The sequence below is a fragment of the Tenrec ecaudatus genome, chromosome 6 (assembly GCF_050624435.1).
Source record: "Tenrec ecaudatus isolate mTenEca1 chromosome 6, mTenEca1.hap1, whole genome shotgun sequence".
NCBI classification, from domain to species: domain Eukaryota; kingdom Metazoa; phylum Chordata; class Mammalia; order Afrosoricida; family Tenrecidae; genus Tenrec; species Tenrec ecaudatus.
Genome location: NC_134535.1, coordinates 12,662,446 through 12,678,649, shown reverse-complemented (window position 1 = coordinate 12,678,649; position 16,204 = coordinate 12,662,446).

The window sequence follows — 16,204 nt, the reverse complement described above, 5'->3', positions numbered from 1 at the left end:
GCTGAAATCTTCTTTTCAGTCTCTTTATGGGTCAGCTTCATCCAGAGGTGTCTGGGAGACAGTAGCTGTTGTCCAGCTAACCGAAGCCCTTCACAGTAGCTCCTGGCATTGGCTCAGGCTCAGGCCAGATCTCTCTCTCTCTCTCTCTCTCTCTCTCTCTCTCTCTCTCTCTCTCTCTCTCTCTCTCTCTCTCTCTCTCTCTCTCTCTCTGTCTCTTTCTCTCTAGCTATCTAGTTATCTGAGCAAGCGCCCTGGATGCCAAGAGTGGGAGCGAACTCCTGATGCTGGAACACTGACAAGGAGCTAGAGACACAGGGTATAGACAGTGCTGGTAGAGCCTTGACCGGCATGACCATGACCCAAGCTAATGTGACCGAGGGACTGTTGCCCATGGAGCCAGTGCTCTGGGCAGCCCAAGAGGAGGAGGACAGGTGAGGAGGGGACAACTGTCGAAAAACAATCCTACAACAGGGAACATCCCAAAATGAAAATGGTGATGGGGGCGGCTCAAGTTTACACAGGCACAATGCCCTTTTAAAGCTTGTTGTTGTCAGGCGTCATGGAGTTGATTCCGACACATAGCGACCCTGGGCACAACAGAAGAAAACACCGCCTGACCCTGCGCCAGCCTCAGCCTTGTTTCCACGCCTGAGCCCATCAATGTGGCTGCTGTATCCATCCATCTCGCTGAGGCCCTTGCTCTTTTGTGCTGCCCCTCCACTTTGCCCAGCAGGATGTCCCTGTCCAGCGACTGGTCTCTCCTGGCAACTTGTCCAAAGGATGTGAGAAGAAGTCTTGCCATCCTTGGCCCTAAGGAGCACTCTGGCTGTACTTCTGCCAAGACAGATCAGTTTGTCCTTTGCGCAGTCCATGGGACTCTCCGTGTTCTCCCCCAGCACCACCATTCCAATGCATTGATTCTTCTTCCAACTTCCTCAGTCAGTGTCCAACTTTCACTTGCATATGAGGTCATGGGGAATACCATGGCTTGGATCAGGTGCGCCTTAGTCCTCTAAGTAACATCCTTGCTCTCCAACATGCTAAAGAGATTTTGTGCAGCAGATTTACCCAGTGCAATGTGCCATTTGATCTCCTGACTGCCGCTTCCAGGAGCTCTGTTTGTGGACCCCAGCAAGACAAAATCCTTGACAACTTCAACCTTTGCTTCAGTTATCATGATGTGAACTATTGGTGCAGTGGTGAAGATTGGGCCTTCTTTATGAGTTGTCATCCATGAAGGCTGCAGTCCTTGATTTCATCACCAAGTACCTCAAGTCCTGCTCCCTTTCAGCACACAGGGTTGCGTCATCTCTATCTTGCAGGTTGTTAATAAGCCTTCCTCTGATCTCGATGCCACATTGTGTCGACCTGGCCAATAAACACATGTGGGAGTAATGTGGGAGTAATCGAAGGGCGGAGGGATAAATGGCCCGGTGAGCCTCGCCTTTGTAGTTCTCAGGTCTCTTGCCCTCTGATGATTGGACCAGGGTGCAGCTGCCTTAGCCAGTTCCCTGCTTCAGCTGGCAAGGCTCACTTCCTGCGAGACATCCCTAAGGAGAAGCCACATGGACCTACCCTGATGCAGCCCTGGGTGCTGGCGCAGCCATGTGGAGACCCCTGCCAGCACTGAGATGCTTACGCGTTCACTGATTCAGCTTTTTCCTGCAGTCTGCGTCATTGAGTGTGTTTTGTGAGATTGAGGAGGACTTTGTAGATCCGTGTTGGACATATGGGCTAATGTTGGACCTATATGCTTGGGCAGCACTGGGTTGGGATGCTTTCTTATTGTACATTTACCCTTTATATAAAACTCTCTTATGCATATGAGTTTCTGTGGATTTGTTTCCCTAGTTTACCCAGACTGACACATAAGCCAACTTCCCTGATGATTTGCTCAGCATATAGATCAAAGCAGTATGGTGAACAGTACAGCCCTGATGTACAACCTTCCTGATTGGAAACCTTGTGGTATTCCCTTGTTCCATTTGAACAACTACCTCTTGATCCACGTACAAGTTCCACACGAGCACTCTCAAGTGTTCTGGAATTCGCATTCTTCTCCAAGTTACCTATAGTTTATTATGGCCCACACAGTCAAATGCCTTGGCAAAGTGCGTTAGTCTGGGTGGACTAGAGAAACAAATCCAGGGACACTCGTATGTATAAGAAAGTGCTTGATATCCAAGAGTAATTATATGTTAAGAAAACATCCCAGTTCAGATCAAGTCCATAAATCTGATATTAGCCCATATGGCTGATGCCAGTTTTTATAAATTCCTCTTCAGACTCAGGCAACACATGCAAGGATGCTGAATGCAGGAAGATCACAGGCCAGGGGTGGAAAGTCTCGTGGATCCAGTGGTGGTGGAAGCATCTCAGTGCTGGCAGGGGTCTCCACGTGGCTCCTCCAACTCCAGGGGTCTGGCTACCATCAGCATAACTCCATGTGGCTTGTCATCATGAATGTGTAGCAGAGAGAGTGTGTGTCCTGCCTCCAGGGCGGAAGACAGGCGTTCCCAGGAGAAGGCCATGCCCACACGGAGGCCTCATTGTCTATGACCTGATTGACAGGCTAGACGCCATCCCTTCACTCAGGTTGACAGGATATTATATAACTGCCACACATAGTAAACAAAACACAAACATCTTCCTGGTGTTCTCTGCTTTTAGCCAAGACCCATCTGACATCAGCAGTTGTCAGGGCAAGCCAGCCCCTAACATCATTATGGGTCCGGTAGGCGCAATTGTACAGTGATAATAAGTAAAGATTATAGTAAAGTTATAGAGAACATGAGAGATAGAAGTATCGAAATAAATGGGAGTCAGTCACAATTCATGGTAACATGCTCACCTCTGCCCCGCTGATGGTCCACGTGGAGGGAGGGAGAGTTTAATGGTAGCCCAGGCCCCTTTTATATTCTCTGGGGCCATGCAAGCCCCCTAATTACAGGTGAGGACATACATCACTGGAAGGGGTTGTCCTATAGGTAATACAGTAATGAGAGGGGGGTGGTCTAGGGACACACAGGCAATAGGAAGGGGAGGGATCCTAGGTTCAGGATGGAGGCCTAACTTTGACCTATTCCCTAGATCTCCATAGGAACCATTATCAGTAGGGTGTGAATGCTTGGTCTCAGGCCTCAAGGAGGAATAGTCTATTGTCCCCAGTAGCAGGGAGTGAGGCCTGCCATATAGTCTGGTGGACTAACTACCCTAGAGGCCTACCCTGTAGTCTAACTACCCTGGGGAGGGAGGATGTCTGTAAGCGTTTGACCTCTCCCCACAAGTCCCCCCTTTAACTCATATATAAAATTCAAAAGCCACATAGGCGACATGGTTATCTTCTATACATTAAAAGCTGCCAAGGCAAAATTTCATGATCCAATTAATATAGCCAAAAATTCGGGCTTAATAGAAACATTTTGAATCCGAGCGCTGGGAAAAGTCCCCTATGCCCATCTGCTATTGGAGGAAGGTATGAGGGGCTGGATGCTGCGGCGGGAAGAAATAGAGCCAAATAGGAATGTCTGCTTCCATAGGGAGAATGAATTAACCATGTGCTCACTCTGCAGCACATCTTTAAGGGAGAAACTGTGGAAAACGTAGACACCCGCAGGAACATGTACTTGGACTATATCCCCAACTACCAGAGTGGCGGTCTCCCAGCCGTGGAATTCTAGTCTTCCGAATTCCCTCCGTTCAAGTCAGGGTATAAGTCCCAGTCATCTTTCCCTACAGTGCTAGTATCCCACATTTCCCCTCTCTGCGTGACGTTTAAGATTCAATAGAGTAACGGAGGCAACATGGTCTCTTCATATCTCTCAGCTTCCTGTAGAAGCGACAGGAGACTGCAGGCATCACAATTATGATGACAAACAACACAGTCAGACTGGAACTTAAGCTATGTGAGATACTTTGCACCCACGCTCGCGGATCCAACCTTTCCATGCCACTCACCAACTGCTTAATCATATCAGAGCCAAGAGATGCCTCAAGCTTGTCTTGGAATGTATAGAAAATATCCTTTTTAAGCTGATCAACATCTAACGAAATATTTCCCTTAAGCCTTTGCAAATGTTTCCTAATCAAATCCCAATCGTGCAATGTCTTATTATATGGGTAAGGAGTTACACAGAAATCAGTTACATTCCAATCACATTTCAACATTGATGTTTCAAATTCATGATTTGATCTCCCAACCACTGGGCAGTTTGCTGCAGCTCCGCTACTTTCCCCCCCAGTTCCTCATCCACCTTAGCCTGAGTGGCTCAGAGCTGATGTGAGTCCACTTGCCACTTCTGCACAAAATGTTCAGTCCTGATGGACTCTTGTAGAGCACTCCCAGCGAAGGCAGCAGTGGTGGCAATGGCTGTGAGTCCAATTATAGCTGCGACCAGCATTCCCACGAGTCGGCGAGGTCTCCTCAGCATCTCCGACACCACTTGCATCAAGAAGGACGATTCCGGACTGCTCTCCCATCTGCGCTTCCTCTCCACCAGGATCCACACCCCCATCCTGCTCTTTAGGACGAGGATGCTGTCTTTTGAAAGGTTTACAAGCAGAGCATGGTTAAAGCAAGTGAACAGTCTTAGCGTCAGCAGTGGAAGAAATAACTCAGCACTCAGCAATCACCACTCTCAGGAATCTGCCAGGTCTCCTTGATGTTTTGAATAACTTCAGTAACAGAACAGGGTCTGGTCACACATCAGCTTCCCTGCTTTCTTCTGGGCCTTGCTGGCTGAAGAGAAATCCACCTATCTCCTTTGCCTGTGAAAATATAAACAAAAAGCCCCTCTCTTCGGAGTGTCATTAACCTGAAAAAGGAATTGTGATTAATATTTGGTGGCTTCTCCATCTCTTCCTTGTTCATCTTTCTCCAAACATGGTTGCCTCCTGTTAAAGGAAGTCCATCAGTTTTATTCTGTAAAAACAAATGCATAGCCCTTTCTCCAGGTGAATGGACCTGGATCCTCAACGGGGTTTACATCATCTTGGGACTTCTTAGGATCAGTTTTCTCTGTAGAATTAAAAATGTGTTTATCTTCCCTAATTTTATTACAAGCTTTTAGTAAGGAGAAAGTTTTTTTGGTTAAAATGACTAAATGAACTTTGTCACACATAAGATTCCTCTTCTCACCCTTCTGTTTCAACAATATAAGTATTAAAGCATTGCGACAGTCTCAGTTAACTTGCTAGCCTTTGCCTCAGTATAAGGATTAGTTAGCTAGCCTTCAATGTTAAGTAAATTTTGGCTTCTAGCTCTCAGGGAATCTGGAGAGCTAAATTGTGAGAACTTCTTACCATACTTTGAAAGACTGAAAAAATTCTTAATAAATTTGTTCAGCTGTTCTTTAACTTACCAAACAGACATTTTTTCTCCAAGTTTACCAATAAGGTTACAGGCTCAATTAAGCTGCTTTGCCCTTCAGGCTTCTTACACTGGATGATTTTACAACCTTGCAATCATCTCTCTTGGTTAACATCACTCATTCCTTCCAAGCTGGATTTAAGGGAAGTTAATGGGAGGGTCTTAGGCCCTCCTGAATGCCCTAAAGTTATGACCCTACATCCAAAGTTTAAAAACCTTTTCTCTTCAATTTCTAATTCCATGTGGGGGTGCTGGTGTTTCCCCACAACAGTATTCCAAAAGACCCCTTGATTTAAAGGGTGGTTGAACTTCTCAAGTACACTTTCCTGATAGACATACATTTTTACTCTAGGAATGCAAGGAAGCAAAAATTGGCTTAAGCGATCTTCTTTTATAAACCATGATATATCAGAATTTATCACTGCCTTAACTTTTTCATAACCCTGTTCAGTAATTCCAGCAACAATCAGAACACCTTGAGAATTTACATTAGACTTTCCTAATAAACATCCCATAGTTCTTTTAGGTAGCGAACCCCAATAACGCTCTTAATTTCTGATTCAATTACATTTTGACTTTACTTCACAACTTTGATTAACTTCAGTATCAGCTTTAATTCCCTGAGTACTTAGATTAAAACTGCCTGATAACAACTGTATTACTCTTTCAATAGGAGACTCCTGTTCTTTAGAACTGCCGTGAGGGCTCCTGAGCCTTGTCTTGGTAAATCAAGGTTACAGCAGCCAGAACAGGGGCTGGGTTTTTGCCTGTTTGACTAGTTTTGGTGGTCTCCTGCTATGAGATTGGGAGATACCTGCCATTTCGGCCATTCAAAGATTCTCTTGCTGGGTTAGGCAGAGGCCTTGCCTTCTGAGCTCTGTTAGGCGAGACTTGGATCAAGCTCCTTCCTCTAATTTCCTGCTGGGAAGCCTTTGCTAATGGCAACCCTTCACTGTTTAATTTTGAAGGACGTTGGCTCGCCCAATGAGTTCCCTCCCTACAGCTGGGGGGGGGCAGAGTTCAGGTTCTTTCAAACCGCAATTAGGTGGCCCAGGCCCATGCTCTGGCGCAGCCGCAGTTTGCTTTTCACGGCAGGCTGATCAGCCTGTGCTGTCTGTACTCCCTTTGAAGAGGACCTGTCTTTCCGCAACTAAAGCACTCTTTCCTAGGTCTGGTATAATTTGCCAAGGCCGCTGCCATGAGGTCTGCCTTGTATTCCTCTGCCTCTACATTCCTGCATATCCTAAGATAATCTAGCAGTGTGCCCTGTTCCCTGTAGGGACTTAAGGCATCTTTACAGTGCTTATTGGAGAAATCATAAGACAGCTTATGCACTAGGTCTCTTACTGCCTGGACATTCTTCACACATTTGGAAATAGCATCTTCCAGTCGGGACACAAAGTCAGCTTAAGGCTCATCATTCCGCTGTCTTATAGTGCGTGTAACTTGGCTTTCTCTCTTCTGATGGAATTATCTTTTCCAGGCCTTAAAACAGACTTCTCTAACTTGAGTAAAAGTCTGCTCATCATAGTTTAATTGTGCCTCAATTGTGATATAATTCTCATCGCCTAGCAGCTGATGAACCCCTATATCTATGCCCTGTTCTGCATTTTTGCGTGCTCGTGAGAGGGCTGCCTGGTTCCATAGCATCTGATATTGCAAAGATTCTGAATGGGGAAAGGCACACTTTTGTCAAAGCTTTCCAATCTGCCGGGATCCAGTGTTCCATATCTGCCATATTCTTGACCATACCAATTACAAATGGTGAATCTGGACCATAACTAGATACTGCCTGCTTAAGATCTTTCAGTAGCTTAAAGGGAAAGGCAGTATGTTGCCTTTCTTGGCTCCCTTCGGGGTGCTGCTCGTCGGGCTCCATGTCTATAATTCTAACGGGATAAGCTATTCTGAATTCTAAGTCTGCTTCTTGAGCTAGACTCTTCTCCACCCGTGAGAGCAAAGGTGCTTTGCCTCTCACTTTCCCAGCCTCACTTGCTAGGTTAAATCTCTCTATTTGCATTCCTTTGTATCTAATCTCTTCTCCTCCAGCACTGGCTTGCTTGATAGTATTGTGATTCCCTGCTCTATACTCTGGCCGGGCAGATGCTTCTACTCTGCAATTTCCTGATTCAAACTTCGGTTTCCTAGCTACATCTAAAGTTTTCTCATCAGCCTGAAACTCATTCTGCCTGCTTCTCACCTGATTTAAGTCTGTGTAGTTTAGAGGTTTCTCACTACTCTGCTGGTCTTCATCTTTCATTCTCTCTCCTTGCAGCGACTCCAACACTGCCTTAATCTGCACCCACAGATCCAGGTCTCCATGGGTATGCTCTGTCCTTCCCTGTGAGTTTTTCTTAAGTTAATGGCTACCTTTTCCCAGATCTCCATATGGAAGGTTCCTGACTCCGAAAAAGAAGGATTAAATTTCTTTACCAATTGAAGAAACTCTTTCCTTTTCTTATTCTTTACTACTATATTTTGTTTCTTCAAGAGGTGGCAAAGAGTGATACCATACTCTATCCTTGCTCTTTGCCTGACCCATATCTCACTCGGACTAAAACACACACTTAAAAAAATAAACTAAAAAAATGTCCCTCACTGTCCGATTAGGCCATACAATTGTTCCATGGGATATAGAACTCAAAAGGGTTATTTTCCTATGGGGCACCACGTAATGGGCGCCATGTGTCAGGGGAAGCCAGCCCCTAACATCATTATGGGTCCGGTAGGCGCAATTGTACAGCGATAATAAGTAAAGATCATAGTAAAGTTATAGAGAGCATGAGAGATAGAAGTATCGAAATAAGTGGGAGTCAGTCACAATTCATGGTAACATGCTCACCTCTGCCCCGCTGATGGTCCACGTGGAGGGAGGGAGAGTTTAATGGTAGCCCAGGCCCCTTTTATATTCTCTGGGGCCATGCAAGCCCCCTAATTACAGGTGAGGACATACATCACTGGAAGGGGCTGTCCTATAGGTAATACAGTAATGAGAGGGGGGTGGTCTAGGGACACACAGGCAATAGGAAGGGGAGGGATCCTAGGTTCAGGATGGAGGCCTAACTTTGACCTATTCCCTAGATCTCCATAGGAACCATTATCAGTAGGGTGTGAATGCTTGGTCTCAGGCCTCAAGGAGGAATAGTCTATTGTCCCCAGTAGCAGGGAGTGAGGCCTGCCATATAGTCTGGTGGACTAACTACCCTAGAGGCCTACCCTGTAGTCTAACTACCCTGGGGAGGATGTCTGTAAGCGTTTGACCTCTCCCCACAAGTCCCCCCTTTAACTCATATATAAAATTCAAAAGCCACATAGGCGACATGGTTATCTTCTATACATTAAAAGCTGCCAAGGCAAAATTTCATGATCCAATTAATATAGCCAAAAATTCGGGCTTAATAGAAACATTTTGAATCCGAGCGCTGGGAAAAGTCCCCTATGCCCATCTGCTATTGGAGGAAGGTATGAGGGGCTGGATGCTGCGGCGGGAAGAAATAGAGCCAAATAGGAATGTCTGCTTCCATAGGGAGAATGAATTAACCATGTGCTCACTCTGCAGCACATCTTTAAGGGAGAAACTGTGGAAAACGTAGACACCCACAGGAACATGTACTTGGACTATATCCCCAACTACCAGAGTGGCGGTCTCCCAGCCGTGGAATTCTAGTCTTCCGGATTCCCTCCGTTCAAGTCAGGGTATAAGTCCCAGTCATCTTTCCCTACAGTGCTAGTATCCCACATTTCCCCTCTCTGCGTGACGTTTAAGATTCAATAGAGTAACGGAGGCAACATGGTCTCTTCATATCTCTCAGCTTCCTGTAGAAGCGACAGGAGACTGCAGGCATCACAATTATGATGACAAACAACACAGTCAGACTGGAACTTAAGCTATGTGAGATACTTTGCACCCACGCTCGCGGATCCAACCTTTCCATGCCACTCACCAACTGCTTAATCATATCAGAGCCAAGAGATGCCTCAAGCTTGTCTTGGAATGTATAGAAAATATCCTTTTTAAGCTGATCAACATCTAACGAAATATTTCCCTTAAGCCTTTGCAAATGTTTCCTAATCAAATCCCAATCGTGCAATGTCTTATTATATGGGTAAGGAGTTACACAGAAATCAGTTACATTCCAATCACATTTCAACATTGATGTTTCAAATTCATGATTTGATCTCCCAACCACTGGGCAGTTTGCTGCAGCTCCGCTACTTTCCCCCCCAGTTCCTCATCCACCTTAGCCTGAGTGGCTCAGAGCTGATGTGAGTCCACTTGCCACTTCTGCACAAAATGTTCAGTCTTGATGGACTCTTGTAGAGCACTCCCAGCGAAGGCAGCAGTGGTGGCAATGGCTGTGAGTCCAATTATAGCTGCGACCAGCATTCCCACGAGTCGGCGAGGTCTCCTCAGCATCTCCGACACCACTTGCATCAAGAAGGACGATTCCGGACTGCTCTCCCATCTGCGCTTCCTCTCCACCAGGATCCACACCCCCATCCTGCTCTTTAGGACGAGGATGCTGTCTTTTGAAAGGTTTACAAGCAGAGCATGGTTAAAGCAAGTGAACAGTCTTAGCGTCAGCAGTGGAAGAAATAACTCAGCACTCAGCAATCACCACTCTCAGGAATCTGCCAGGTCTCCTTGATGTTTTGAATAACTTCAGTAACAGAACAGGGTCTGGTCACACATCAGCTTCCCTGCTTTCTTCTGGGCCTTGCTGGCTGAAGAGAAATCCACCTATCTCCTTTGCCTGTGAAAATATAAACAAAAAGCCCCTCTCTTCGGAGTGTCATTAACCTGAAAAAGGAATTGTGATTAATATTTGGTGGCTTCTCCATCTCTTCCTTGTTCATCTTTCTCCAAACATGGTTGCCTCCTGTTAAAGGAAGTCCATCAGTTTTATTCTGTAAAAACAAATGCATAGCCCTTTCTCCAGGTGAATGGACCTGGATCCTCAACGGGGTTTACATCATCTTGGGACTTCTTAGGATCAGTTTTCTCTGTAGAATTAAAAATGTGTTTATCTTCCCTAATTTTATTACAAGCTTTTAGTAAGGAGAAAGTTTTTTTGGTTAAAATGACTAAATGAACTTTGTCACACATAAGATTCCTCTTCTCACCCTTCTGTTTCAACAATATAAGTATTAAAGCATTGCGACAGTCTCAGTTAACTTGCTAGCCTTTGCCTCAGTATAAGGATTAGTTAGCTAGCCTTCAATGTTAAGTAAATTTTGGCTTCTAGCTCTCAGGGAATCTGGAGAGCTAAATTGTGAGAACTTCTTACCATACTTTGAAAGACTGAAAAAATTCTTAATAAATTTGTTCAGCTGTTCTTTAACTTACCAAACAGACATTTTTTCTCCAAGTTTACCAATAAGGTTACAGGCTCAATTAAGCTGCTTTGCCCTTCAGGCTTCTTACACTGGATGATTTTACAACCTTGCAATCATCTCTCTTGGTTAACATCACTCATTCCTTCCAAGCTGGATTTAAGGGAAGTTAATGGGAGGGTCTTAGGCCCTCCTGAATGCCCTAAAGTTATGACCCTACATCCAAAGTTTAAAAACCTTTTCTCTTCAATTTCTAATTCCATGTGGGGGTGCTGGTGTTTCCCCACAACAGTATTCCAAAAGACCCCTTGATTTAAAGGGTGGTTGAACTTCTCAAGTACACTTTCCTGATAGACATACATTTTTACTCTAGGAATGCAAGGAAGCAAAAATTGGCTTAAGCGATCTTCTTTTATAAACCATGATATATCAGAATTTATCACTGCCTTAACTTTTTCATAACCCTGTTCAGTAATTCCAGCAACAATCAGAACACCTTGAGAATTTACATTAGACTTTCCTAATAAACATCCCATAGTTCTTTTAGGTAGCGAACCCCAATAACGCTCTTAATTTCTGATTCAATTACATTTTGACTTTACTTCACAACTTTGATTAACTTCAGTATCAGCTTTAATTCCCTGAGTACTTAGATTAAAACTGCCTGATAACAACTGTATTACTCTTTCAATAGGAGACTCCTGTTCTTTAGAACTGCCGTGAGGGCTCCTGAGCCTTGTCTTGGTAAATCAAGGTTACAGCAGCCAGAACAGGGGCTGGGTTTTTGCCTGTTTGACTAGTTTTGGTGGTCTCCTGCTATGAGATTGGGAGATACCTGCCATTTCGGCCATTCAAAGATTCTCTTGCTGGGTTAGGCAGAGGCCTTGCCTTCTGAGCTCTGTTAGGCGAGACTTGGATCAAGCTCCTTCCTCTAATTTCCTGCTGGGAAGCCTTTGCTAATGGCAACCCTTCACTGTTTAATTTTGAAGGACGTTGGCTCGCCCAATGAGTTCCCTCCCTACAGCTGGGGGGGGGCAGAGTTCAGGTTCTTTCAAACCGCAATTAGGTGGCCCAGGCCCATGCTCTGGCGCAGCCGCAGTTTGCTTTTCACGGCAGGCTGATCAGCCTGTGCTGTCTGTACTCCCTTTGAAGAGGACCTGTCTTTCCGCAACTAAAGCACTCTTTCCTAGGTCTGGTATAATTTGCCAAGGCCGCTGCCATGAGGTCTGCCTTGTATTCCTCTGCCTCTACATTCCTGCATATCCTAAGATAATCTAGCAGTGTGCCCTGTTCCCTGTAGGGACTTAAGGCATCTTTACAGTGCTTATTGGAGAAATCATAAGACAGCTTATGCACTAGGTCTCTTACTGCCTGGACATTCTTCACACATTTGGAAATAGCATCTTCCAGTCGGGACACAAAGTCAGCTTAAGGCTCATCATTCCGCTGTCTTATAGTGCGTGTAACTTGGCTTTCTCTCTTCTGATGGAATTATCTTTTCCAGGCCTTAAAACAGACTTCTCTAACTTGAGTAAAAGTCTGCTCATCATAGTTTAATTGTGCCTCAATTGTGATATAATTCTCATCGCCTAGCAGCTGATGAACCCCTATATCTATGCCCTGTTCTGCATTTTTGCGTGCTCGTGAGAGGGCTGCCTGGTTCCATAGCATCTGATATTGCAAAGATTCTGAATGGGGAAAGGCACACTTTTGTCAAAGCTTTCCAATCTGCCGGGATCCAGTGTTCCATATCTGCCATATTCTTGACCATACCAATTACAAATGGTGAATCTGGACCATAACTAGATACTGCCTGCTTAAGATCTTTCAGTAGCTTAAAGGGAAAGGCAGTATGTTGCCTTTCTTGGCTCCCTTCGGGGTGCTGCTCGTCGGGCTCCATGTCTATAATTCTAACGGGATAAGCTATTCTGAATTCTAAGTCTGCTTCTTGAGCTAGACTCTTCTCCACCCGTGAGAGCAAAGGTGCTTTGCCTCTCACTTTCCCAGCCTCACTTGCTAGGTTAAATCTCTCTATTTGCATTCCTTTGTATCTAATCTCTTCTCCTCCAGCACTGGCTTGCTTGATAGTATTGTGATTCCCTGCTCTATACTCTGGCCGGGCAGATGCTTCTACTCTGCAATTTCCTGATTCAAACTTCGGTTTCCTAGCTACATCTAAAGTTTTCTCATCAGCCTGAAACTCATTCTGCCTGCTTCTCACCTGATTTAAGTCTGTGTAGTTTAGAGGTTTCTCACTACTCTGCTGGTCTTCATCTTTCATTCTCTCTCCTTGCAGCGACTCCAACACTGCCTTAATCTGCACCCACAGATCCAGGTCTCCATGGGTATGCTCTGTCCTTCCCTGTGAGTTTTTCTTAAGTTAATGGCTACCTTTTCCCAGATCTCCATATGGAAGGTTCCTGACTCCGAAAAAGAAGGATTAAATTTCTTTACCAATTGAAGAAACTCTTTCCTTTTCTTATTCTTTACTACTATATTTTGTTTCTTCAAGAGGTGGCAAAGAGTGATACCATACTCTATCCTTGCTCTTTGCCTGACCCATATCTCACTCGGACTAAAACACACACTTAAAAAAATAAACTAAAAAAATGTCCCTCACTGTCCGATTAGGCCATACAATTGTTCCATGGGATATAGAACTCAAAAGGGTTATTTTCCTATGGGGCACCACGTAATGGGCGCCATGTGTCAGGGGAAGCCAGCCCCTAACATCATTATGGGTCCGGTAGGCGCAATTGTACAGCGATAATAAGTAAAGATCATAGTAAAGTTATAGAGAGCATGAGAGATAGAAGTATCGAAATAAGTGGGAGTCAGTCACAATTCATGGTAACATGCTCACCTCTGCCCCGCTGATGGTCCACGTGGAGGGAGGGAGAGTTTAATGGTAGCCCAGGCCCCTTTTATATTCTCTGGGGCCATGCAAGCCCCCTAATTACAGGTGAGGACATACATCACTGGAAGGGGCTGTCCTATAGGTAATACAGTAATGAGAGGGGGGTGGTCTAGGGACACACAGGCAATAGGAAGGGGAGGGATCCTAGGTTCAGGATGGAGGCCTAACTTTGACCTATTCCCTAGATCTCCATAGGAACCATTATCAGTAGGGTGTGAATGCTTGGTCTCAGGCCTCAAGGAGGAATAGTCTATTGTCCCCAGTAGCAGGGAGTGAGGCCTGCCATATAGTCTGGTGGACTAACTACCCTAGAGGCCTACCCTGTAGTCTAACTACCCTGGGGAGGATGTCTGTAAGCGTTTGACCTCTCCCCACAAGTCCCCCCTTTAACTCATATATAAAATTCAAAAGCCACATAGGCGACATGGTTATCTTCTATACATTAAAAGCTGCCAAGGCAAAATTTCATGATCCAATTAATATAGCCAAAAATTCGGGCTTAATAGAAACATTTTGAATCCGAGCGCTGGGAAAAGTCCCCTATGCCCATCTGCTATTGGAGGAAGGTATGAGGGGCTGGATGCTGCGGCGGGAAGAAATAGAGCCAAATAGGAATGTCTGCTTCCATAGGGAGAATGAATTAACCATGTGCTCACTCTGCAGCACATCTTTAAGGGAGAAACTGTGGAAAACGTAGACACCCACAGGAACATGTACTTGGACTATATCCCCAACTACCAGAGTGGCGGTCTCCCAGCCGTGGAATTCTAGTCTTCCGGATTCCCTCCGTTCAAGTCAGGGTATAAGTCCCAGTCATCTTTCCCTACAGTGCTAGTATCCCACATTTCCCCTCTCTGCGTGACGTTTAAGATTCAATAGAGTAACGGAGGCAACATGGTCTCTTCATATCTCTCAGCTTCCTGTAGAAGCGACAGGAGACTGCAGGCATCACAATTATGATGACAAACAACACAGTCAGACTGGAACTTAAGCTATGTGAGATACTTTGCACCCACGCTCGCGGATCCAACCTTTCCATGCCACTCACCAACTGCTTAATCATATCAGAGCCAAGAGATGCCTCAAGCTTGTCTTGGAATGTATAGAAAATATCCTTTTTAAGCTGATCAACATCTAACGAAATATTTCCCTTAAGCCCTTGCAAATGTTTCCTAATCAAATCCCAATCGTGCAATGTCTTATTATATGGGTAAGGAGTTACACAGAAATCAGTTACATTCCAATCACATTTCAACATTGATGTTTCAAATTCATGATTTGATCTCCCAACCACTGGGCAGTTTGCTGCAGCTCCGCTACTTTCCCCCCCAGTTCCTCATCCACCTTAGCCTGAGTGGCTCAGAGCTGATGTGAGTCCACTTGCCACTTCTGCACAAAATGTTCAGTCTTGATGGACTCTTGTAGAGCACTCCCAGCGAAGGCAGCAGTGGTGGCAATGGCTGTGAGTCCAATTATAGCTGCGACCAGCATTCCCACGAGTCGGCGAGGTCTCCTCAGCATCTCCGACACCACTTGCATCAAGAAGGACGATTCCGGACTGCTCTCCCATCTGCGCTTCCTCTCCACCAGGATCCACACCCCCATCCTGCTCTTTAGGACGAGGATGCTGTCTTTTGAAAGGTTTACAAGCAGAGCATGGTTAAAGCAAGTGAACAGTCTTAGCGTCAGCAGTGGAAGAAATAACTCAGCACTCAGCAATCACCACTCTCAGGAATCTGCCAGGTCTCCTTGATGTTTTGAATAACTTCAGTAACAGAACAGGGTCTGGTCACACATCAGCTTCCCTGCTTTCTTCTGGGCCTTGCTGGCTGAAGAGAAATCCACCTATCTCCTTTGCCTGTGAAAATATAAACAAAAAGCCCCTCTCTTCGGAGTGTCATTAACCTGAAAAAGGAATTGTGATTAATATTTGGTGGCTTCTCCATCTCTTCCTTGTTCATCTTTCTCCAAACATGGTTGCCTCCTGTTAAAGGAAGTCCATCAGTTTTATTCTGTAAAAACAAATGCATAGCCCTTTCTCCAGGTGAATGGACCTGGATCCTCAACGGGGTTTACATCATCTTGGGACTTCTTAGGATCAGTTTTCTCTGTAGAATTAAAAATGTGTTTATCTTCCCTAATTTTATTACAAGCTTTTAGTAAGGAGAAAGTTTTTTTGGTTAAAATGACTAAATGAACTTTGTCACACATAAGATTCCTCTTCTCACCCTTCTGTTTCAACAATATAAGTATTAAAGCATTGCGACAGTCTCAGTTAACTTGCTAGCCTTTGCCTCAGTATAAGGATTAGTTAGCTAGCCTTCAATGTTAAGTAAATTTTGGCTTCTAGCTCTCAGGGAATCTGGAGAGCTAAATTGTGAGAACTTCTTACCATACTTTGAAAGACTGAAAAAATTCTTAATAAATTTGTTCAGCTGTTCTTTAACTTACCAAACAGACATTTTTTCTCCAAGTTTACCAATAAGGTTACAGGCTCAATTAAGCTGCTTTGCCCTTCAGGCTTCTTACACTGGATGATTTTACAACCTTGCAATCATCTCTCTTGGTTAACATCACTCATTCCT